Genomic DNA, 25,140 nt, shown 5'->3' with positions numbered 1-25,140 from the left:
GCAACAACAGACAAACAACAACTGCCAAATCCAGCCTTATATGCAGAAGGCAACTAAAACAGCCCGCCCAGGGACGCCCCAACCAATCAGCAGAGGAATGCAGGGAGACTGGAGTCAGCTGACCGGCATGTCAGCTGACCCGTCTCCTCAGATCATAAAGATGCCGGCGCCTTGCGCGCGCGCGTGTCACCCTATCCCTGTGCAGCGCTGAGAGCCCCGTCCTACCAGGGAGCGCAGATGGAGCCCGACACGCTGGAGCGGCGGCGGAGATGACGTCAGACGCGGGCGCAGCGGTTGCGCTGCTGCCCGCCGAAGAGGTAACGCTCTCCATCCTGACAGCTGGTCCTTTCAAACAACCAGACCACATAATCATACCTGAACTACCAGGGGGGCACACAGAGCTCATCCCTAATTGAGGTGGCACACCAAATTGTTTCTTGGACACAGAAGACAATAAGATCAGTACATTTTAAGGCCATCCCAAACATTTTGACAGGTTATTTGACTCAAAAGACTTGAAGTCAGATACGTTTGTGGTTAGATTCTCTCATATTTGCTTAAAATAGAAAACTAAAGGTGGCCACACACCATACAATTTTTTAAATATCTGTTCAATTTAAGAATTTCAATCAATTTTTCTGACTGATTGTAGCATTTTAAAAATATGACCAATGTACCACACACATATGTTGAATTTTTTCCCAATTATGATAAAAATGATTGGATACTCTGACAAAATTGCTAGGGTGTGTATATTAATAAATTGGCAATCTAACACACACCATACAATCTTTAGAAAGATTGATGAAAAATATCTGGCATTCTGGATCGATAAAAATCGAAGAAAACGGGAAATCCGATCGGATTTTTGCAGTCGAATGCAAAAAAAGCTTTCGATTTTTTTCGGGAGATCCAATCGTTTTTATCGAATTACCGTAAAATCGGATCATTTTATTGTATCGTGTGTTGCCACCTTTAGGATGCTTCTCGGTTCTGGTTCCCTGGAAGCCATGGAGGTTCTACCCCAGTCTTGGTGGGGTAACCTCGGGTAGGCCTTTCCACCTCGAGCTTAACCACTTGCCGACCGCCCACAGCCCATGGGCGGCGGCAAAGTGGACGCCTAAAGGACCGCAATACGCCTTCAGGCGGCGCGTCCTTTAGGCATGCCGGGGGAGCGATCGCGTCATTGATGACGCGCGCTTCCCCCGGCAACTGGCTCCGCCCACCCGCCGTAACATCCCGCCGGCCGTACGGAAGCGCCGGCGGGATGTTAACCCCGCGATCGCCGCATACAAAGTGTATAATACACTTTGTAATGTATACAAAGTGTATTATACAGGCTGCCTCCTGCCCTGGTGGTCCCAGTGTCCGAGGGACCACCAGGGCAGGCTGCAGCCACCCTAGTCTGCACCCAAACACACTGATCTGCCCCCCCCCGCCCACTGATCGCCCACAGCACCCCTCAGACCCCCCCCTGCCCACCCCCCAGACCCCTGTTTGCACCCAATCACCCCCCTAATAACCCATCAATCACTCCCTGTCACTATCTGTCAACGCTATTTTTTTTTTTATATCCCCCCCTGCCCCCTGCCCCCTCCTGATCACCCCCCCACCCCTCAGATTCTCCCCAGACCCCCCCCCAGACCCCCCCCCCCTGTGTACTGTATGCATCTATCTTCCCTGATAACCTGTCAATCACCCGTCAATCACCCATCAATCACCCATCAATCACCCCCTGTCACTGCCACCCAACAATCAGCCCCTAACCTGCCCCTTGCGGGCAATCTGATCACCCACCCACACCAATAGATCGCCCGCAGATCCGACATCAGATCACCTCCCAAATCCATTGTTTACATCTATTCTCTCCTCTAAACACCCACTAATTACCCATCAATCACCCATCAATCACCCCCTATCACCACCTGTCACTTTTACCTATCAGATCAGACCCTAATCTGCCCCTTGCGGGCACCCAATCACCCGCCAACACGCTCAGATTGCCCTCTGACCCCCCCTTATCAATTCGCCAGTGCATTAATTACATCTGTTCTTCCCTGTAATAACCCACTGATCACCTGTCAATCACCTGCCAATCACCTATCACCCATCAATCACCCCCTGTCACTGCCACCCATCAATCAGCCCCTAACCTGCCCCTTGCAGGCAATCTGATCCAGCCCCGTTTCTTGCCCCGTGCGGAGCGTGCCGCCGCCCGGGGCGCTGTTGGGAGGGGGGCGCTATAATGGAGGGGGGAGCCGGAGCCGCGGGGAGGGCAGCCCGACCTCTCCCTCCCTCTCCTCTCCCGGGCGCCCTCCGTGCTCCCCCCTCAGATGCAGAGTTCGTGAGCAGCAGGGAAGCGCTGTTTACAACTCACCGGCTGCCTGGCTCCAAGCGCTGCTCTCTCGCCGCTGGTCTCCTCTCTCTCTCTGTATACGTACTGATACACGCTGCTTCCTGTAGCCGGAAGCAGCGTGTATCAGTATGTATACAGAGAGGAGACCAGCGGCGAGAGAGCAGCGCTTGGAGCCAGGCAGCCGGTGAGTTGTAAACAGCGCTTCCCTGCTGCTCACGAACTCTGCATCTGAGGGGGGAGCACGGAGGGCGCCCGGGAGAGGAGAGGGAGGGAGAGGTCGGGCTGCCCTCCCTGCGGCTCCCCCCTCCATTATTGGGGGCATCTACCTATCTAACCTATTCTGGGGGCATCTACCTAATCTAACCTACGCTGGGGGGCAGCTGCTAATCTAACCTACGCTGGGGGGCACCTACCTATCTAACCTACACTGGGGGGCACCTACCTAATCTAACCTACACTGGGGGGCACCTACCTAATCTAACCTACACTGGGGGGCAGCTACCTATCTAACCTATACTGGGGGCAGCTACCTAATCTAACCTACGCTGGGGGGCAGCTACCTATCTAACCTATACTGGGGGCAGCTACCTAATCTAACCTACGTTGGGGGGCAGCTACCTATCTAACCTACACTGGGGGGCAGCTACCTATCTAACCTACACTGGGGGGCAGCTACCTAATCTAACCTACGCTGGGGGGCAGCTACCTATCTAACCTACACTGGGGGGCACCTACCTAATCTAACCTACGCTGGGGGGCAGCTACCTATCTAACCTACACTGGGGGGCAGCTACCTATCTAACCTACACTGGGGGGCAGCTACCTAATATAACCAACACTGGGGGGGCAGCTACCTATCTAACCTACACTGGGGGGCAGCTACCTAATCTAACCTATACTGGGGGGCAGCTACCTATCTAACCTATACTGGGGGGCACCTACCTAACCTATACTGGGGGGCACCTACCTAACCTATACTGGGGGGGCAGCTACCTTATCTAACCTATACTGGGGGGCAGCTACCTAATCTAACCTATTCTGGGGGGCACCTGTCTAATCTAGCCTATACTAGGGGGCACCTACCTAATCTAACCTATACTGAGAGGCACCTACCTATCTAACCTAGGGGGGGGGCGCAATTTTTACACCCTCGCCCTGGGTGCATTTTAGCCTAGAAACTGCACTGATCTGATCTCCCACCCACACCATTAGATCGCCCGCAAACCCGCCGTCAGATTACCTCCCAAATGTATTGTTTACATCTGTTATCTTCTCTAAACACCCACTAATTACCCATCAATCACCCATCAATCACCCCCTATCACCACCTGTCACTGTTACCTATCAGATCAGACCCTAAGCTGCCCCTTGCGGGCACCCAATCACCCGCCCACACGCTCAGATTGCCCTCAGACCCCCCCCCCCCTTATCAATTCACCAGTGCATTAATTACATCTGTCCTTCCATGTAATAACCCACTGATCACCTGTCAATCACCTGCCAATCACCTATCACCCATCAATCACCCCCTGTCACTGCCACCCAACAATCAGCCCCTAACCTGCCCCTTGCGGGCAAACTGATCACCCACCCACACCAATAGATCGCCCGCAGATCCGACATCAGATCACCTCCCAAATCCATTGTTTACATCTATTCTCTCCTCTAAACACCCACTAATTACCCATCAATCACCCATCAATCACCCCCTATCACCACCTGTCACTTTTACCTATCAGATCAGACCCTAATCTGCCCCTTGCGGGCACCCAATCACCCGCCAACACGCTCAGATTGCCCTCTGACCCCCCCTTATCAATTCGCCAGTGCATTAATTACATCTGTTCTTCCCTGTAATAACCCACTGATCACCTGTCAATCACCTGCCAATCACCTATCACCCATCAATCACCCCCTGTCACTGCCACCCATCAATCAGCCCCTAACCTGCCCCTTGCGGGCAATCTGATCTCCCACCCACACCATTAGATCGCCCGCAAACCCGCCGTCAGATTACCTCCCAAATGTATTGTTTACATCTGTTATCTTCTCTAAACACCCACTAATTACCCATCAATCACCCATCAATCACCCCCTATCACCACCTGTCACTGTTACCTATCAGATCAGACCCTAAGCTGCCCCTTGCGGGCACCCAATCACCCGCCCACACGCTCAGATTGCCCTCAGACCCCCCCCCCCCCTTATCAATTCACCAGTGCATTAATTACATCTGTCCTTCCATGTAATAACCCACTGATCACCTGTCAATCACCTGCCAATCACCTATCACCCATCAATCACCCCCTGTCACTGCCACCCAACAATCAGCCCCTAACCTGCCCCTTGCGGGCAAACTGATCACCCACCCACACCAATAGATCGCCCGCAGATCCGACATCAGATCACCTCCCAAATCCATTGTTTACATCTATTCTCTCCTCTAAACACCCACTAATTACCCATCAATCACCCATCAATCACCCCCTATCACCACCTGTCACTTTTACCTATCAGATCAGACCCTAATCTGCCCCTTGCGGGCACCCAATCACCCGCCAACACGCTCAGATTGCCCTCTGACCCCCCCTTATCAATTCGCCAGTGCATTAATTACATCTGTTCTTCCCTGTAATAACCCACTGATCACCTGTCAATCACCTGCCAATCACCTATCACCCATCAATCACCCCCTGTCACTGCCACCCATCAATCAGCCCCTAACCTGCCCCTTGCGGGCAATCTGATCTCCCACCCACACCATTAGATCGCCCGCAAACCCGCCGTCAGATTACCTCCCAAATGTATTGTTTACATCTGTTATCTTCTCTAAACACCCACTAATTACCCATCAATCACCCATCAATCACCCCCTATCACCACCTGTCACTGTTACCTATCAGATCAGACCCTAAGCTGCCCCTTGCGGGCACCCAATCACCCGCCCACACGCTCAGATTGCCCTCAGACCCCCCCCCCTTATCAATTCACCAGTGCATTAATTACATCTGTCCTTCCATGTAATAACCCACTGATCACCTGTCAATCACCTGCCAATCACCTATCACCCATCAATCACCCCCTGTCACTGCCACCCAACAATCAGCCCCTAACCTGCCCCTTGCGGGCAAACTGATCACCCACCCACACCAATAGATCGCCCGCAGATCCGACATCAGATCACCACCCAAGCGCAGTGTTTCCATCTATTCTCTTCTCTAAACACTCACTAATTACCCATCAATCACCCATCAATCACCCCCTATCACCACCTGTCACTGTTACCCATCAGATCAGACCCTAATCTGCCCCTTGCAGGCACCCAATCACCCGCCTACACGCTCAGATTGCCCTCAGACCCCCCCTTATCAATTCGCCAGGGCATTATTTACATCTGTCCTTCCCTGTAATAACCCACTGATCACCTGTCAATCACCTGTCAATCACCCATCAATCACCCCCTGTCACTGCCACCCATCAATCACCCCCTGTCACTGCCACCCATCAATCAGACCCTAACCTGCCCCTTGCGGGCAAACTGAACACCCACCCACACCAATAGATCGCCCGCAGATCCGACGTCCGATCACCTCCCAAGTGCAGTGTTCACATCTGTTCTCTACCCTAAACACCCACTAATTACCCATCAATCACCCCCTGTCACTGCTACCTATCAGATTAGACCCCTATCTGCCCCTAGGGCACTCAATCACCCGCCCACACCCTCAGAATGCCCTCAGACCCCAGCCCTGATCACCTCGCCAGTGCATTGCTTGCATCTATTCCCCCCTCTAATCACACCTTGAGACACCCATCAATCACCTCCTGTCACCCCCTAGCACACCTACCCATCAGATCAGGCCCTAATTTGCCCCGTGTGGGCTCCTGATCACTCGGCCAAACCCTCAGATCCCCCTCAGACCCCCTTCCGATCACCTCCCCAGTGCATTGATTGCATCTATTTTCCCCTCTAACCACCCCCTGAGACACCCATCAATCACCTCCTGTCACCCCCCTAGCACTCCTATCCATCAGATCAGGCCCAATACAACCTGTCATCTAAAAGGCCACCCTGCTTATGACCGGTTCCACAAAATTCGCCCCCTCATAGACCACCTGTCATCAAAATTTGCAGATGCTTATACCCCTGAACAGTCATTTTGAGACATTTGGTTTCCAGACTACTCACGGTTTTGGGCCCGTAAAATGCCAGGGCGGTATAGGAACCCCACAAGTGACCCCATTTTAGAAAAAAAGACACCCCAAGGTATTCTGTTAGGTGTATGACGAGTTCATAGAAGATTTTATTTTTTGTCAAAAGTTAGCGGAAATTGATTTTTTATTGGTTTTTTTTCACAAAGTGTCATTTTCCGCTAACTTGTGACAAAAAATAAAATCTTCTATGAACTCGCCATACACCTAACGGAATACCTTGGGGTGTCTTCTTTCTAAAATGGGGTCACTTGTGGGGTTCCTATACTGCCCTGGCATTTTAGGGGCCCTAAACCGCGAGGAGTAGTCTAGAAAACAAATGCCTCAAAATGACCCGTGAATAGGACGTTGGGCCCCTTAGCGCACCTAGGCTGCAAAAAAGTGTCACACATGTGGTACCGCCGTACTCAGGAAAAGTAGTATAATGTGTTTTTGGGTGTATTTTTACACATACCCATGCTGGGTGGGAGAAATTTCTATGTAAATGGTCAATTGTGTGTAAAACAAATCAAACAATTGTCATTTACAGAGATATTTCTCCCACTTAGCATGGGTATGTGTAAAAATACACCCCAAAACACATTATACTACTTCTCCTGAGTACGGCGGTACCACATGTGTGGCACTTTTTTACACCCTAAGTACGCTAAGGGGCCCAAAGTCCAATGAGTACCTTTAGGATTTCACAGGTCATTTTGCGACATTTGGTTTCAAGACTACTCCTCACGGTTTAGGGCCCCTAAAATGCCAGGGCAGTATAGTAACCCCACAAATGACCCCATTCTAGAAAGAAGACACCCCAAGGTATTCCGTTAGGAGTATGGTGAGTTCATAGAAGATTTTATTTTTTGTCAAAAGTTAGCGGAAAATTGATTTTTATTGTTTTTTTCACAAAGTGTCATTTTCCACTAACTTGTGACAAAAAATAAAATCTTCTATGAACTCACCATACTCCAAACGGAATACCTTGGGGTGTCTTCTTTCTAAAATGGGGTCATTTGTGGGGTTCCTATACTGAACTGGCATTTTAGGGGCCCTAAACCGTGAGGAGTAGTCTGGAAATCAAATTTCGCAAAATGACCTGTGAAATCCTAAAGGTACTCATTGGACTTTGGGCCCTTTAGCGCAGTTAGGGTGCAAAAAAGTGCCACACATGTGGTATTGCCATACTCGGGAGAAGTAGTACAATGTGTTTTGGGGTGTATTTTTACACATACCCATGCTGGGTGGGAGAAATACCTCTGTAAATGACAATCTTTTGATTTTTTTACACACAATTGTCCATTTACAGAGTTATTTCTCCCACCCAGCATGGGTATGTGTAAAAATACACCCCAAAACACATTGTACTACTTCTCCCGAGTACGGCGATACCACATGTGTGGCACTTTTTTGCACCCTAACTGCGCTAAAGGGCCCAAAGTCCAATGAGTACCTTTAGGATTTCACAGGTCATTTTGCGGAATTTGATTTCCAGACTACTCCTCACGGTTTAGGGCCCCTAAAATGCCAGGGCAGTATAGGAACCCCACAAATGACCCCATTTTAGAAAGAAGACACCTCAAGGTATTCCGTTAGGAGTATGGTGAGTTCATAGAAGATTTTATTTTTTGTCACAAGTTAGTGGAAAATGACACTTTGTGAAAAAAACAATAAAAATCAATTTTCCGCTAACTTTTGACAAAAAATAAAATCTTCTATGAACTCACCATACTCCTAACGGAATACCTTGGGGTGTCTTCTTTCTAAAATGGGGTCATTTGTGGGGTTCCTATACTGCCCTGGCATTTTAGGGGCCCTAAACCGTGAGGAGTAGTCTGGAAATCAAATTCCGCAAAATGACTTGTGAAATCCTAAAGGTACTCATTGGACTTTGGGCCCTTTAGCGCAGTTAGGGTGCAAAAAAGTGCCACACATGTGGTATCGCCGTACTCGGGAGAAGTAGTACAATGTGTTTTGGGGTGTATTTTTACACATACCCATGCTGGGTGGGAGAAATAACTCTGTAAATGGACAATTGTGTGTAAAAAAAATGAAAAAATTGTCATTTACAGAGAGATTTCTCCCACCCAGCATGGGTATGTGTAAAAATACACCCCAAAACACATTCTACTACTTCTCTTGAGTACGGCAATACCACATGTGTGGCACTTTTTTGCAGCCTAACTGCGCTAAGGGGCCCAAAGTCCAATGAGCACTTTTAGGCTTTACAGGGGTGCTTACAAATTAGCACCCCCCAAAATGCGAGGACAGTAAACACACCCCACAAATGACCCCATTTTGGAAAGTAGACACTTCAAGGTATTCAGAGAGGGGCATGGTGAGTCCGTGGCAGATTTCATTTTTTTTTGTCGCAAGTTAGAAGAAATGGATTCTTTTTTTTTTTCTTTTTTTTGTCACAAAGTGTCATTTTCCGCTTACTTGTGACAAAAAATAATATCTTCTATGAACTCACTATGCCTCTCAGTGAATACTTTGGGATGTCTTCTTTCCAAAATGGGGTCATTTGGGGGGTATTTATACTATCCTGGAATTCTAGCCCCTCATGAAACATGACAGGGGGTCAGAAAAGTCAGAGGTGCTTGAAAATGGGAAAATTCACTTTTTGCACCATAGTTTGTAAACGCTATAACTTTTACCCAAACCAATAAATATACACTGAATGGGGTTTTTTTTATCAAAAACATGTTTGTCCACATTTTTCGCGCTGCATGTATACAGAAATTTTACTTTATTTGAAAATTGTCAGCACAGAAAGTTAAAAAAATCATTTTTTTGCCAAAATTCATGTCTTTTTTGATGAATATAATAAAAAGTAAAAATCGCAGGAGCAATCAAATAGCACCAAAAGAAAGCTTTATTAGTGACAAGAAAAGGAGCCAAAATTCATTTAGGTGGTAGGTTGTATGAGCGAGCAATAAACCGTGAAAGCTGCAGTGGTCTGAGTGGAAAAAAAGTGCCTGGTCCTTAAGGGTTAGAAAGACTGTAGTCCTCAAGTGGTTAAAGAGTAACTGTCGGGCATAAAATCAAAAATCAATTCATTATTTTTATCTGGTAAACAAGTAATAAGGATGCTAATCAGGCAATCCAAAAGTTAAAATCACTATTTCTTTTCTTGTTGATAAATTATCATTCCCCAGTTTACATGACTCTTATTTGGTACACAGAAAATTTGGTACACAAAAGAGAAGTTGCAGGGCATGCTGGGTTATCTTTTTTTGCTTCTCTACTTCCCCTCAGACTTAACTAATGCAGCCTGATTGGCGGAAGCCTCTTTCCCTCCTGTTTTCTTCTCCCACACTTCTGTTCCTCTCTGATTGGCCAACATTTCTCAGACTGAAACAATGCACTTTCTATAGTGAAGGGCGGGCAAATCAGGCAGAGGAGACTAAGGGCGGATATTACATCACAACTGGCTTCAAAATAGCCACGGTAAATATGGAAACTGTCTAGAATAGGATTCTCTACTTTTCCTTTATAGAATTCACAGGAATCATAACGTGGACAGTGCAATACATCTGTTATGTAAGTAGAGTAAGCATTTATCTACTTATATATTTTTTTTTTTTCCTGAGATAGTATGGCTTACTCCTCTTTAAGGGAGAACTTTAGTGAGAGGTATATGGAGGCTGCCATATTTATTTTCTTTTAAGCAGCAATACCAGTTGCCTGGCTATCCTGCTGATCCTCTGCCTCTAATACTTTCAGCCATAGGCCTGCCCCTGAACAAGCATGCAGCAGATCAGATGTTTCTGACATTTTTGTCAGATCTGACAAGATTATCTGCATGCTTGTTTGATTCAGCCAAATAGATCAGCAGGGCTTGCCAGCAGGGCAACTGGTATTAAAAAGAAATAAATATGGTAGCCTATATATATATACCTCTCACTAAAGTTCTCCTTTATTAAGCAGAGCAATGGAATCAGGCCAGAGTGATTCTTATAGCCCTGCACTGGTCCAAAGAGGTTTGGTTTGGAAAAACGAAGGAACCCTAGATAATTTCAGGGATGGAGGATTTGTTGACTCGGGTCAGTATGTCACCCAAAGCTCACATTAATGGTTTGGTTATTGCACAGCAAATTCTGTTTCTTTGGATTCCCTCGTTTATATATTCATCACAGAAAAATAAAAACAATTGTAACTTATCAAAATGTCTCTTGTGATCTTAATTTAGTAAAGTAAGAGATGATTTTCAAGCATATTACATATTAGAAACCACTTTTTAATAACCATAAAAAAGTCAGAAGAATTGGTGAAATTCAAGACCTGTCTGTCAAGGATTCATAAATGCAGAATTACTTATAGGTTACCGCCTTCCTTTCTCCCAGCAGATATTATAGGAAACGTTTTTTGATGACCGATTGGGGGGTGAGAGTATGGGTGTTTGGGCTGTGATTGAAGGTGTGTTGGGAGAAGAAAACTGTGGGGGGTTGGTTGTGGAGATGGTTTGCAGAGAACACAAAGGGGGAGGGGCATGGAGAACCATGCCCCCCCCTCCCCAACACATTTAAAGTGAGGCAAACTACCACCAATGCAGAGTATGCCCACTATTCCTTATACAGCAGCTCCCCACCACCCCCCATAGTAAACTGCTGCCTGACTTCCCTCAGTTGGTGTCTGGATGCTAGCCATGCGCACTTTTAGCTGCCCCTGGCATCTTTTGTGACCTCCTTGATCCGCCAATTGTAGTTTTTCACCACCTCCATGCCAGTAGTGCATAAATGCTGCTACAGACACCAATCGAAACCAACACACTAAAAAAGCCTAAAATGGGAGGGGAAAGCACAGCTCATTTTCCAGTGCACGGAGGAGAGTGATGTTTAGCTCAAGATGGGCGGATACATAACTATGCATACATCAGAGACCAGAGTAGGAAAAAGTGCCGTGACAATGATGCTTGCTTATGGTCCGGTATCATTAGACAAAATGTTTTGGCACAGCAAATGTATCCCATTTAAATAATTGTTACAGCATATAACCGTGGATTGTAATTTTTGAAATCTTCTCAGTATCTGGGTCCAGCCACATTTGTGATGCCCATTTCCCCCTATTGTAGTTCCAGGGGTCTTCTGGGATCCTAGCAACACCCCTAATTAGCAGTCATATTTCTGCCCCCATCTTGATCAGCAGTCACAGGCGGTCACCTAAACACTGCCAGCATTCATAGGCAAACCCAGTCTCTATAACTACAGAGCAAAGTGCACACTATAATGAGCCATTGTAATGCTGGGGAGACATTGTTAGGGGCACAAGAAACACTGGGCCCATATGCAATTCACTTTTTCACCTGAGGTTTTTCCTAGGAGATAATTTTTCATCTTTAATTTAAATTAACTTGTTAACAGTCTGTAATGGAAAAAGTACCAAAAGGTAGATGACAAAGTACTGTCAAAATTATTTTGAGTATTATTTTGCTTGCTGGTAGTCTAAAAGGAATTTTATTTACGAGTTGTAAAAATATCAACTTGGAGAAAACTAAGGAGAAAGAGTGAATTGCATATGAAAAATGACAAAAAAAAATACGTAAATAGTTACCTTAGGGACTGAACTTTTTTAATATGTATCTCAAGAGGGTATATTACTATTGTGTAATGATCGCTGCTGCAGCAGATATTGCTGGAAGTAGTAGTGCTGCAGCTCAGGCAGTTCTGATCTCTTTCCATGCAAGCTGCATAGCTTTGTCTGCCTTTCCCTGCTGTCAGCTTGTGACTGATTACCATTCACCTGTGTGGGAATCTGCATGTCTGCTCCCATTGGATGACCTCAGTATAAAGATCTGCTTCCTGCAGGACTCCTCGGGTTTTCATAGCTTCAGTTTAAGCCCGTCTTGCTGTCGCTTCAGCCCCCGATCGTGTTTTTTGTTCTAAAGATACTTTGCTGGTTTTGCATCATATATTGGTTCATTGCCCATATATATGCATACCAGCACGTTTATTATTTTCCTTGTATTCGTGTTACGTTGATACATCAGTGTCGCTGATGTATACGTACACAAACTGTTTATATCCTGTGTGCAGTTAGTCAGCTTTCCAGCACGTTTTGGTAGTTTGCGCGTATCGTGAGCACCCGTGCTGAGCTAGTATCCTGCTCCTGGTCGTGTTCGTGGATTGCGTTCATCTCTGCGAGGAGATAACGAATCCTTCTGAATCCTGTCCTGTTACCGTTTGTGGATTGCGTTCATCTCTGCGAAGAGATAACGAATCCTTCTGAATCCTGTTCTGTTACTGTTTGTGGATTGCGTTCATCTCTGCGAAGAGATAACGAATCCTTCTGAATCCTGTTCTGTTACCGTTTGTGGATTGCGTTCATCTCTGCGAAGAGATAGCGAATCCTTCTGAGTCCTGTTCCCTGTATTACTCCAGTCCTAGTCAGCGTTCCTGCTTATGTCATATATCGGTTCATTTCCGATATATACATATGTTAGTCAGACGTTACAAATAGTTTCATTGATAGCTGTAATTGTAATACGCTAGGAAAACATACTTATTGTATATTTGTCTGTGTTACGTTCATCTATCTTGATCCTGCTATTTCCTGACTATCCTGTCCTGTCTTTGTGAGGCACGCCATCGCTGCAATCGCATTGGCTGCCTCATTCCAGTCTGTCTTGTTTTGGACGCTTGCTGTCGCTAAGTAGCCGCTAGCTAGCAAGCGTTCATTCTGTCTACCTGTCCTGATCTCCTCAGTTCTGGTTTATGCGCTCAGCGCTACTTTGCGCTGAGACGTTATAACGAAAGCATTGTTTGTGGCTGTCAGATCTGCACCGGCTCTGTGCGCCACAATCTCCTATTGGAGTCAGTCCTCCCCTCCACTATACTAGGGATAGCCTGTTTCCTTGTGCTGGTGTGTGTACCTCCTCCACGCCAGCTCATGCGTTGCATGCTGACTGTGGAGAATACACCACCAAGCCTTACATATTGGCTTGTAATTAGCGATGGACGCAAAACTGAAAAAATGCGCCTTTATTTCCAAATAAAATATTGGCGCCATACATTGTACTAGGGAAATATTTGAAACTTTGCAATAACCGGGACAAACAGGCAAATAAAATGTGTGGCTTTAATACTCCGACCATTTGTATAGCGCTTTTCTCCAGTCAGACTCAAAGCGCTCAAGAGCTGCAGCCACTGGGAGGCGCTCAAGAGGCCACCCTGCAGTGTTAGGAAGTCTTGCCTTGCACTCCTTACTGAACAGGTACTGTCCCTATTTGAACTCTGGTCTCCCATGTCAAAGTCGGTGCCCTTAACCAGTACACTATCGAGCCACTATTATTTACAGCAGAACATTTTATTTTAAAACTATAATGGACAAATAATTATTTTTTTCCATTTTTTTCTTTTTATTCCCATTAAAATGCATTTAGAATAAAATAATTCTTAGCATAATGTACCTCCCAAAGAAAGCCTAATTGGTGGTGAAAAAACAAGATATACTGTAGATCATTTTCTTGTGATTAGTAAAGAATAAGTTATTGGCGAATAAAAGGAAGTAGCGCTGAAAGGTGAAAATTACTCTGGTCCTAAAGAGGAAAAACCCCTCAGGGGTCAAGTGGTTAAACAATGCACATTGCCTGGCTGTCCTGCTGATCTTCTGCTTCTAATACTTTTAGCGATTAACCCTGGACAAACATGCAGATCATTTGCTCTGACTGGATTAGCTGCATGTTTGTTTCAGGTGTTATTCAGACACTACTGCAGCCAAAAAGATCACAGGAAGCCAGGCAACTGGTATTGTTTAAAAGGAAATAAATATGGCAGCCTCCATATCCCTCTTGCTTCAGGTACCCTTTAAAAATTCAGTAAGAGAGGGTTCTGCAATGGGCAACTGTAAATTTTATCGAAATATTATGGCATAATTTGAAAGAGGCTGTGCTACTGCTTTTAAATGACCGGATCAGGTCATTTTTGGGAGAATAGATTAGTAGTCTAATAGACACTTCTGTAAATTATCAGTAATTGGGGCCCAAGCGATGAGTTGGGCGCCCGATTCTGGTATAAGCCGATTTGCTACTACATTGAAATGAATGATTGTAGACGATCAGCTACAGCTGATGGTCATTTTGGTGTTGGGTTTAGTATGAGCAATAAGAAGCGGGAAGTTAGTTTTAAATGCTTGAAGGGGGGGATGGCGGAATAGTTTTATGTATTAGATGGGGGGGGGGGGCTAAGGCACTAGGAGGGGAAGGTTCAAGTGAGAATGGGTGCTGGGTAAGTGTAAGTAAAATATCAGTAATATATCACATCGCAACACATACTCTCAGGTGACCGCTGAAGCGCTGCACAAAAAATATCCACATGTAGGAACAAGGCAACAAGTAAGGCCCAGGGGGCAGTTAGGAGGGAAAATATCAGGTGGGAAACTCCCTCTGCTCGGCCAAAAACTTCTTCCCATAATGCACCCCTTTAACCAGGCAACCAATCGTTAGAGACCAGACCACAGGCCTTTAAAAAGGGGAGGGGTTATTCATGCTGTTAGGAGAGAGAGGAATAGAAAGAGACAAGGACAGAGCTACATTCATATTGGAAAAAAAGTTAGATAAGGACCTATTGTAGATAGAATTGTTTAGCTATATCATTGTGGTATTTTGCATGAATTTAGAAAGTTAGCTGTGCATTTTAGTAGTCCTCAGTTGCCTATTTGTTCTACCGTTGGGGGTGCTTGCGGTGTAATTGCCGATCGCCGGCGATCAGAATCAGAACCTTTTATTTCGCCAAGTACGACTGGGTCATGCCCAGAATTTGGCAGGTACAGAGCTAGTGTGAAACAGGACATACAATACAAATAATAATAAGAAATACAGCAATTAAACATACAAAACATCAAGTTGACTACTCATTTTGTACAGTGTGAGGAGAGTCCATAGAGTTCAAAGAGTTGACAGCTGAGGTGAAGAAGCTGTTCCTGTGTCTTGTGGTCCTGGTGTAGATAGACCGGAATCTCTGGCCCAAGGAAAGCTGGCTGAAGAAGCGGAAGCCCCGGTGAGAGGGGTCCTTGATAATCCTTAGAGCTCTGGAGCACAGTCTGGAGTTAAAAAGTTGATCAAGAGAGGGAAGTGGTTTCCCAATTACCCTCTCCACTGATTTTATTACCCTCTCTAGTTTGTGTCTGTCATTGGCGGAGAAGCCAGCATACCAGACCAAGATGGAAGAGCAGAGGACAGATTCAATTGTGGCGGTGTAGAAGCGCATCAGAAGTTGCTGGGCGATGCCAAACTTCTAATCTTGGCGGAGGAAGAATAGCCCCTGCTGGGCTTTTTTGTGGGTGGAGGTCGTGTTGGCTTTCCAAGTCAGGTTCTTGGAAATTGTAGTGCCTAGGAGGCGTGCGCAGGGGATGCTTTCAACTTCTGTGCCATCAATACAGATTGGAGGTGGGGTGGGAGTGTGCCTTCTAATGTCAACAGTCAGCTCAACAGGTTTTCCAGTGTTGAGGATTAGGCCATTCTCCCTACACCAGTGGCAAATTCTGTCAACCTGGTGGCGGTACTCCTGCTCATCATTCCCAGAGATGAGGCCCACTATAGTAGTATCATCAGTGAACTTGATAACTTTGACAGAGTTCGCCGTGGACCTGCAGTTGTTTGTATAAAGGGTGAATAGGAACGGTGACAGCAAACATCCTTGAGGGGCCCCTATGTTGGTGGTCCTTGGTTGCAAGGTGATAGTGTCCAGCGTGACAGCCTGGGATCTGTTACTTAGGAAGTCCATGATCCATAGGCATAGGGTGGGGTGGACCTCGAGGGCAGCAAGGTTCTCTTGAAGTTTTTGGGGGCTGATGGTGTTAAACGCTGAGCTAAAGTCAAGTTGGAGGATCCTAGCGTATGAGCCTGGTCTATCCAGGTGTTTATTGACAAGTTCCAGGCAGATGTTTATGGCATCATCAGTGCTCTGTACGCAAACTGAAACGGGTCCAGCAGGGCCTCAGTGGATAGTTTTAGGAGAGGCAGAACCATGCTTTCAAAGGTCTTCATGATAACAGATGTGAAAGCCACTGGCCTGAAGTTGTTGAGGTCGGATACTCCCTGTTTTTTGGGGACAGGTATGATAGTGGACCTCTTGAAGCAAGCGGGGACTTTGCCATCCTGGATTGATTTTTTTAAGATGGAGAGAGCAGGAGCGAGCTGCCGTGCGCACGTTTTCAGACAGGCTGATGCAACTCCGTCCGGGCCTGAGGCTTTCCTCGCATTTATCCTTGACAGGTGCCACAGAACATCCTCCTCATTGACAGCCAGAGGGGAAGGCTTGGGTGTGGTACATTTAAGTCAGAAGATGAGGCAGGAGGCACTGGAAGCCCTGTGGGTGCTGCCTGGTTCTCAAATCTGCAATAGTCGCTGAGGTTCTCGGCAAGCTTGGTGCTTGGAGTTGCGTAATGAGGGGGAGGAGGGGTCATTATAATTCGTGGCAGCCTTGAGCCCCTTCCAGACAGCTTATCAGTCTCTCGAGGAGAGGTTCCAGTTTTACCGCATAGTTCTTTTTGGTGACTTTCAGTTCTCCTGTTTGCCAGAACTGTATGCCGTTTCCTTGCTCTTCCGCAGTTGCCGAGGTTTATTAGAGAACCATGGTTTGTCATTCGGGTAGTGCTTGCGGGTTTTTGTTGGGATACAATGATCCTCACAGAAGCTGATGTAGGAGGACACTATGGCCTCAATTCACTAACATCATGCTGGAGATAATAAGGCAAGAGAAAACTTACCTCCACACAGTGAGAGAGTAATCTTATCTCTTCATTCCTTAAGTTACCTCCTCTGTAGTTAATTTACCCTCTCTGTAGTTAATTTACCTCCTCTGTAGTTATTTTCACACGCCTGTCTTTAACTCTGGAGTTATTTTAAGGATTGGAGAGTTAACTTAAAGACAGAAGAGTTAACTTTAGGTTTGCCTGAGGTAAAATGTTTCCTGAATACTACATGCCTTATCACCATGGTAACAACTCTAGAAGAGTTATTAAAGACAGGAGATAAGCTTAGTGAATTGAGGTCATTGTCTGCCCCCTCATCTAGGTTTGGTGCTTCCAGGGCCTTCCAGTCCGTACAGTCCAAGCGGTCGAAGTTGTAGTTTAGCAGCATCTGACCATACTTTTCTGGATTTTAGGACCAGTTTCATGGTTTCCAGGCGTCTTCTGTAGGTGGGTATCAGGTGAATGAGGCAGTGGTCAGATGAGCCTAATGCTGCCCACGGAATGGTCTTGAATGCATCTTTGAAAGGAACCTAAACTGAGAAAGATACAGATTTTTCCTTTTAAAAATATACTAGTTGCCTGACTCTCCTACTGATCCTGTGCCTCTAATACTTTTAGCCACAGCCCCTGAACAAGCATGCAGATCAGGTGCTCTAACTGAAGTCAGACTGGATTAGCTGCATGCTTGTTTCAGGTGTGTGATTTAGCCACTACTGCAGCCAAAGAGATCAGCAGGACTGCCAAGCAACTGGTATTGTTTAAAAGGAAACATCCATATCCCTCTCAGTTAAGGTTCCCTTTAAAGAGGAACTGTAACGTCAAAACGTCCCCTGGGGGGTACTCACCTCTCGTGGGGGAAGCCTCCGGATCCTAATGAGGCTTCCCACGCCGTCCTCCATCCCTCAGGGGTCTCGCTGCAGCCCTCCGTGCAGCGGTGACGTCAATATTTACCTTCCCGGCTTCTGCGCAGGCGCTCTGACGGCTGTCGACTCCGAAGTAGGCGGAAATACCAGATTGCCGTCGGGTCTGCTCTACTGCGCAGGCGCAAGTTTCCGGCGCCTGCGCAGTAGAGCGGACCCGACGGAGATCTGGTATTTCCGTCTATTTCCGAGCCGAAAGCAGCCACAGCGCCCCCGCTGGAGCCAGCAAAGGTAAATATTGAGTCTACAGTCGGGTCTGTCGCCGGCTGTTCGGAGGGCTGCAGCAAGACCCCTGTGGGACAGAGGACGGCGTGGGAAGCCTCATTCCCCCACCCGAGGTGAGTACCCCCCAGGGGAGGTTTTTGATGTTACAGAGTCTCTTTAAGGACTGTATAGCAATGGTCCAGAGTGTAAACATTCCTGGTGGAGCAGGTGATGTGCTGATGGAAGTGCGGCAGCTCTTGCCGGAAGTTGGCCCTGTTGAGGTCACCCAGAATAATGAGCAGTGAGCCTGGGAGGGATGTCTCCCACTGCGTGATGGTATCGTTGAGCTCGTGCAGGGCCGTTTTGACATCAGCATCAGGTGGGATGTACACTCCACCAGGGACATAGGAGGAGAATTCCCTGGGTGAGTATGTCGGTCTGCAGTTTACAAGAAGGAGTTCAGCAAATTGCTAGTGCAGTGGCTCCCCATGGGAGCATTCACACTCCAGATTTTGTGATCGCCGGCACCACCCATTACACTATTACTAGCATAACATGCGCAATGCTATGGTAACACGCGTAACTGTAGCAACACAAGCATTACCCTGGTAACCTACAAGAACACTGCAAAATCTCCAGGCTTTCGTTTCGTGCATCAGGCCCATTGTGTGATATTAGCCCCTATTCTCACATTACTAATTGCACTGTGTAGTGTACCTACCTACAGCTCCATTACCTATCCATTACATTTTGAGGATATTGTAAACAAAAATTGTCTAGCCACTTTGCACCTGAGGTACATGTCCTACTTTTGGTTACCTCCATGTGACAGCCACCTGCGTGTGTCCACAAATTCAGGGACTAGCCATGAGTCTGTATTTATGTGATTATGGAGCAAATCGGCAACCACGTGTATATGTTTGTATGTAACACAAGATTTAATTGTTTGAGGTGTGAAAAAAAATCTAAATTTTCACATTTTTGTTTATTTTGTGATATTACCAATTGCTGCTGCTTCTGTTAACCCTTTTTATGACACCACCACACATGCATTCATTAAGACCTAATTTTTCCACTAGTTAAAGTTAGAATGTTTGGTGGCATGCATGTTGCATCCCGAAATCTAGAAATTACATGTATATGTTTAATTGGTTTCCCCCTAAATTGGCCCTAGACTATGATACATACAGTGACATATGACTATGGTAGGGACTAGATTATGAGCCCCTCTGAGGAACAGTTAGTGACAAGACAATATACTCTGTACAGCGCGACAGAAGATGCCGGCACTATATACACCATATATACTAAATAATAATAATAATTACAGAAAACCACATTTTAAAAAAAAATAAAAAATCTATTTGTCCAACACTAGATGGTGCTGTTTTGCAACAAATAATACAGTAGAAACTCAAAACAGACTGGTAATGCAATATTATTTTTTCTTGTAAAAAAATCAGATAATTAAAAAAATTCACACTCACAACAAATGCAGGAACAGAGATTTATAGAGGATTCCAAAACTCAGTGCACGATTGCACTGTGCTTTACACATGTTATACACATTGTTAACTAATCCTGCTCTATGATAAAACAAAATATGATGTAAACATTTCTTCTATGTACTTCTAGTGAGTTTGACTCACTAGAAAAACTTTGACTGCACTCCCCCTCTCGCACTATCCCCAGACCAGCATTACCCTGCAGTTTACAAAGTAGCACAGTGAAGCTTTAACTACTGCAGTGCCAGGTCTGCATGCTCCCTTCTCCACTGCAGGCATGCAATGTGCACAATATAATAATCCAAACATTTGTATAGCACTTTTCTCCTGTCAGACTCAAAGCACTCAAGAGCTGCAGCCACACTCAAGAGGCCACCCTGCAGTGTTAGGGAGTCTTGCCTTTAACGCCTTACCAAATAGGTACTTGACCTAGCCAGGATTCAAACCCTGGTCTCCCATGTCAAAGGCAGAGCCAGTACACTATCCAGCCAGTACACTATGGCCTCTAATGCATGCAGAGGGGTGCTGTATGGCACACAGGCTGCGGTGTGGAGCAGGCCGTGCCTAGAAGCTGGTAAATGTAATACTACTCTGCTGCACTACTTTGCAATTTAGATAGCGGGTACCAGGAGGGAGTGGCCATTTGCTGGGAAGTTGAAGTTTTGTTGCATAATATTCAAAAATGCATCAAAAACGCACATAATGAAAGTCAATGGGAATGTAATGTATTGCATTTTGTATGCGTTTTTCGTGCGTTTTTATATGCATTTTTTCAAAACATATTGTTTTGTGATGTATTTCCGCTTCCTGTTGTCTTCCAAGTGATTTGCATAAAACACAATGTAAAACGCATTGAAAACGCATGCGTTTTGTATATGTGAACCGCAAACGCGTAAAAATGCATGCAAAGTGCTAGAAAAATACATATGTGGAAAAACGCAAACGCACAAAAAACGCACCAAAAGAAAACACAAAAAAAACCCGCACATGACAGAGGACCTTTCATGCCCTGCTGTGTGTGCATTCAGCCTCAGAGTTTAGTTTACACCAGAAATCACTGAGGCAGGGGATACACTTGTCTTTTAGTTTTCCGTGTGCGTTTTTCTGTATACATTTTCTGCACACTATTTATGTGTGTTTGTATGCAGAAAAACGCGTGTGTTTTTTCACAGCAGCTAATGTAACTAATAGAGAAAACTAACATACAGCCAAGTCGCTAGAGGTATGGCCACCTTAACACTTTGCACATTAATGGGTGATTGAGCTAAGTTGGCTGTTGGATGATACTAGGAATGTTTATAATTGTTCCCTCATTTTAGAGATGACAATATTCAATTGTTAACTCCCAGACCCCCTTTAGACTGGTTTCTACAAACACCATTAGGAGGTGGATTTTGAAGAGCATGTCCACAGCCAATATAAAGGCCCCTTTCACATGGGACACTTAACTGTGCAATTGTCAGGCAGATCACGCTGCAGGCCACAAGCGATTTGGGTGCAATCAAAATGCAGCCGAATGGCAGAGTTTGTAACAACATGTGTGTCATCACTTGGTATGTGGTGGTGTGTTACCAGGTGACAGAAAACCATGAAACCTGACAAAAAATGACAACTGTTCCCGTGCTCCGGCCAGGCACTTGCTAGTGCGGTGGTAACGGCGGTGCACAGGAGCAGTTGACAGGCGGTGAATTCACTGCCTCCCTTGTGAAAAAGGCCTAAAAGGTTTTCAGGGTTTATTTAGTTAGAAGATTTTCTTCTACTAAGGCAGCTTTAGCAAGTGTTCCCTTATATACAATCCTTAACGCAGCTAGATGTTCCCAGACAAGACATTTTTTAAGCATTATTGGTAAATTTTCCCTTCATCAGCTGTTGCTATGTGGCTAGCCTCTGGCAGAACAAAACAGAGTTTTCATGAATCTATGACCTGCAAATTACATTGGTCTATGGAATAAGACAGCCACCTAGCAACAGCACCCAATCCTCCTATCCAATGGGGTAAACCTGTTGCTTGCAGCGATTTTGATACACACACTAGTTTGTTCCTTGTTGCAAAATTCTTCTTAGGGTATCTTTCGCTTTTTTATATATATATTACTAGGGTGGAGGATACAACAACAAAACATTTGTAAAGCACTTTTCTCCTGTAGGACCCAAAATGCATAAGCTTGTCTCAGATCTATATATAACAATGTGTTACAGAGGAAAAGTTATGTGACCATAAATGCCAGACTAAACAGGGGGCTTTTCAGTTTGGATTTAAACGCTTCCAAGATTGGAGCCGTCTTGATTAAGTGTGGTAAGGTGGTCCCAAAGGGTGAGGGAACCCTGTTCGCGAACTGCCACGGAAGGTTCGGTTCGCACGAACTTCCGCGAACCGTAATAGACTTCAATGGGGAGGCGAACTTTGAAAACTAGAAACCTTTATGCTGGCCAGAAAAGTGATGGAAAAGATGTTTTAACCACTTGAGGACCCACCCTTTACCCCCCCTTAAGGACCAGCGCTGTTATTTGTGATCTGTGCTGGGTGGGCTCTACAGCCCCCAGCACAGATCAGGGTGCATCTAGAGCGATCAGATCGCCCCCCTTTTTCCCCCACTATGGGGATGATGTGCTGGGGGGTCTGATCGCTCCTGCCTGCCGGTGTTGCGGGGGGTGGCACCTCAAAGCCCCCCTCCGCGGCGAAATCCCCCCCCCCTCCCTCTCCTACTTGGTCCCCCTGGTGTTCCGGGCTGCACAGGACGCTATCCGTCCTGTGCAGCCAGTGACAGGACGTCCCCTGTCACATGGCGGCGATCCCCGGCCGCTGATTGGCCGGGGATCGCCGATCTGCCTTACGGCGCTGCTGCGCAGCAGAGCCGTACAATGTAAACAAAGCGGATTATTTCCGCTTGTGTTTACATTTAGCCTGCGAGCCGCCATCGGCGGCCCGCAGGCTATTCACGGAGCCCCCCGCCGTGATTTGACAGGAAGCAGCCGCTCGCGCGAGCGGCTGCTTCCTGATTAATCAGCCTGCAGCTGGCGACGCAATACTGCGTCGCTGGTCCTGCAGCTGCCACTTTGCCGACGCGCGGTATGAGTGCGCGGTCGGCAAGTGGTTAAGGTGTCTAACATCTGAGATCTTTCAGTGACTACAAGAGGGGAAAATATTTTTACAAAAATACCTTATAGTTTTTGAGAAAATAATTTTAAAGTAACTCCTTCTGACCATGGGAAAATTAAACGCCTGCCGACTTTAGCAGTTAATAGCAAAGCCCATTTAAAAGCTAGAAACACCAAACTTGCAGGAAATGTTAAGAAGAACAGTGGGAACAAGATACACAGATACAATGGTAAGGTATGCACTGGTATAGTAGAGTGTGCTGTCAAACAGATACAATGGTAAGGTATGCACTGGTATAATAGTGTGCTGTCAGACAGATACAATGGGAAGGTATGCACTGGTATAATAGAGTGTTCTGTCACACTAATACGGTGGGAAGGTATTCACTGGTATAATAGAATGTGCTGTCACACAGATACAATGGGAAGGAATGCACTGGTATAATACAGTGTGCTGCCAGTGGTGGGACTACAAATCCCAGGTGGCCTGGCAACTGTCTGTGGACTGTATTTATGCATTGTCACCCACAAAGACGGCTATGCTTTAGTAAGTTAAATCACAAATACAGTGAAAAGATATGCAATGGTAATACAGTGTACTGCCAGTGGTGGGACTACAAATTCCAGCTGGCTGGCCTGGCAACTGTCTGTGGGCTGTATATATGCTGTGTCACCCACAAAGACAGCTATGCTTTAGTAAGTTAAATCACAAATACAGTGAAAATTTAGGCAATGGTAATACAATGTGCTGGGCCTAGCACATAGAGATGTCCCGAGTGGTTCGCCAGCGAACGGTTCCAGGCAAACTTCGGGTGGTTCGCCTTCGCAGAGAACCGGGAACCTTTTTTCAAAAAAGTTCGGTTTGCCCATAGACTTTAATGGCGCCGACTTTAGCAGTTAATAGCAAAGTCACCTTACATAGTAAATGTGAGAAAACGCGGAAAAGCTGCCGCAAGGCGGCTGATTCCGCGTCCAACGCGGCGGTCTGCACGCGGAAGCGTGCATCTAGTGACATGATACACAAACCTGATTTTAATTTATACACACAATTGATCCCTACAGAAGTTATTAAAATATAACTTTTATTTGTTCCTTGTTAAAAACTTATTTCATATTTGTTTTCCTTTTATTAGTGCATAGAAACCCTCAAGATTGGATCAAAATATGTATCGAGCATTTGCACCACTTTGCAATTTTTAGTGACTATGCTCTTAAAGCCCAATCTGGGTTGTTTGCTTTTTACTTGCTACATATAAATAATAAACCCTCCACCAATCCGACATGTTTCAACTCCTTACATGGAGTCGTCGTCAGGGAAAATAAAGTGCTTAGTGCAAAGAGTTGCTAGTGCATATAGAAAGAAAAAGCATTACAAATACATTTCGGTAAAGAAAACAAAAAAGTGAGAGCATGTAGTGCTCTCCAGCTCTGTCAGCATTGAAATGAATAGTCGCCTGATCTCCTTATATACCAATAGAGGGGGCGGTCTCCATCAAGAAACTACTCCACCCGTTTTTGTATTCCTCCCATTGGTCAGGCTGGTTATCAATCATCATTCCCTTATTTTCATTGGTCCCTGTATCGTTTTCCATTAATCTCCAAAACAGCAGTATTACTACATCATCCATCTCCAAAGTTCTTAAACCAGTTACTCACATATTCAATAGTGGTCCCTCCAAGTGTCATGCTTCTATCATTGTTCTAGGTATAGAAACGCCAAACATCGTCCTATCTCCCATATACTAGCATTAGGAGGCTCTAATTGGTGGATTCATCACCATGTGACCATCACATGATTCTATCGTCCAATCCCTGCACTGCATGGGGTTCCCATGGATACAGAGGCTTGCCGTCATGTTTAGACCCAACGTAATGCGGGATTCCCTGGTCACTCCTCCGCCCCACGTCATTCCAACACTCGTGCGCTGCGCTTCGCAGCATCACCATGGATACCAGTGTTTACATACGGGGAGTGAGCGTACCTTTCGCTCCTCCTCCCCGTTCCTTGCTGGAGCGCATATTACTCTTTCCTTTAGTTTGAACATATTGCGGGGCTTGAGGTTCACTGTATCCAGGAAGTAACCACTCTGATACGCAAGCTGTCATCTTATTTCTACTCTCCACTAATAATCAAATATAGAACCTTTCCATCTTTTACATAATTTTCCAC

General features: G+C 45.9%; 1 protein-coding gene across 1 annotated transcript in view; it reads right to left on the bottom strand.

Annotated features, from left to right (window-relative positions):
- The window catches only part of ELF2 (E74 like ETS transcription factor 2), a 166,574-nt gene extending 141,929 nt beyond the window's left edge, over window positions 1-24,645 (bottom strand). The window contains exon 1 of the mRNA XM_068279741.1: window positions 24,627-24,645. The gene's annotated coding sequence lies outside the window, so the exon portion shown is untranslated. The remainder of the gene's footprint in view (window positions 1-24,626) is intronic.
- Window positions 24,646-25,140: the final 495 nt, after the last annotated feature.

This window comes from Hyperolius riggenbachi, chromosome 1 (assembly GCF_040937935.1).
Source record: "Hyperolius riggenbachi isolate aHypRig1 chromosome 1, aHypRig1.pri, whole genome shotgun sequence".
NCBI lineage: Eukaryota > Metazoa > Chordata > Amphibia > Anura > Hyperoliidae > Hyperolius > Hyperolius riggenbachi.
The sequence above is the reverse complement of the archived record's forward strand: the minus strand, read 5'-3'. Positions and strand labels throughout refer to the sequence as shown.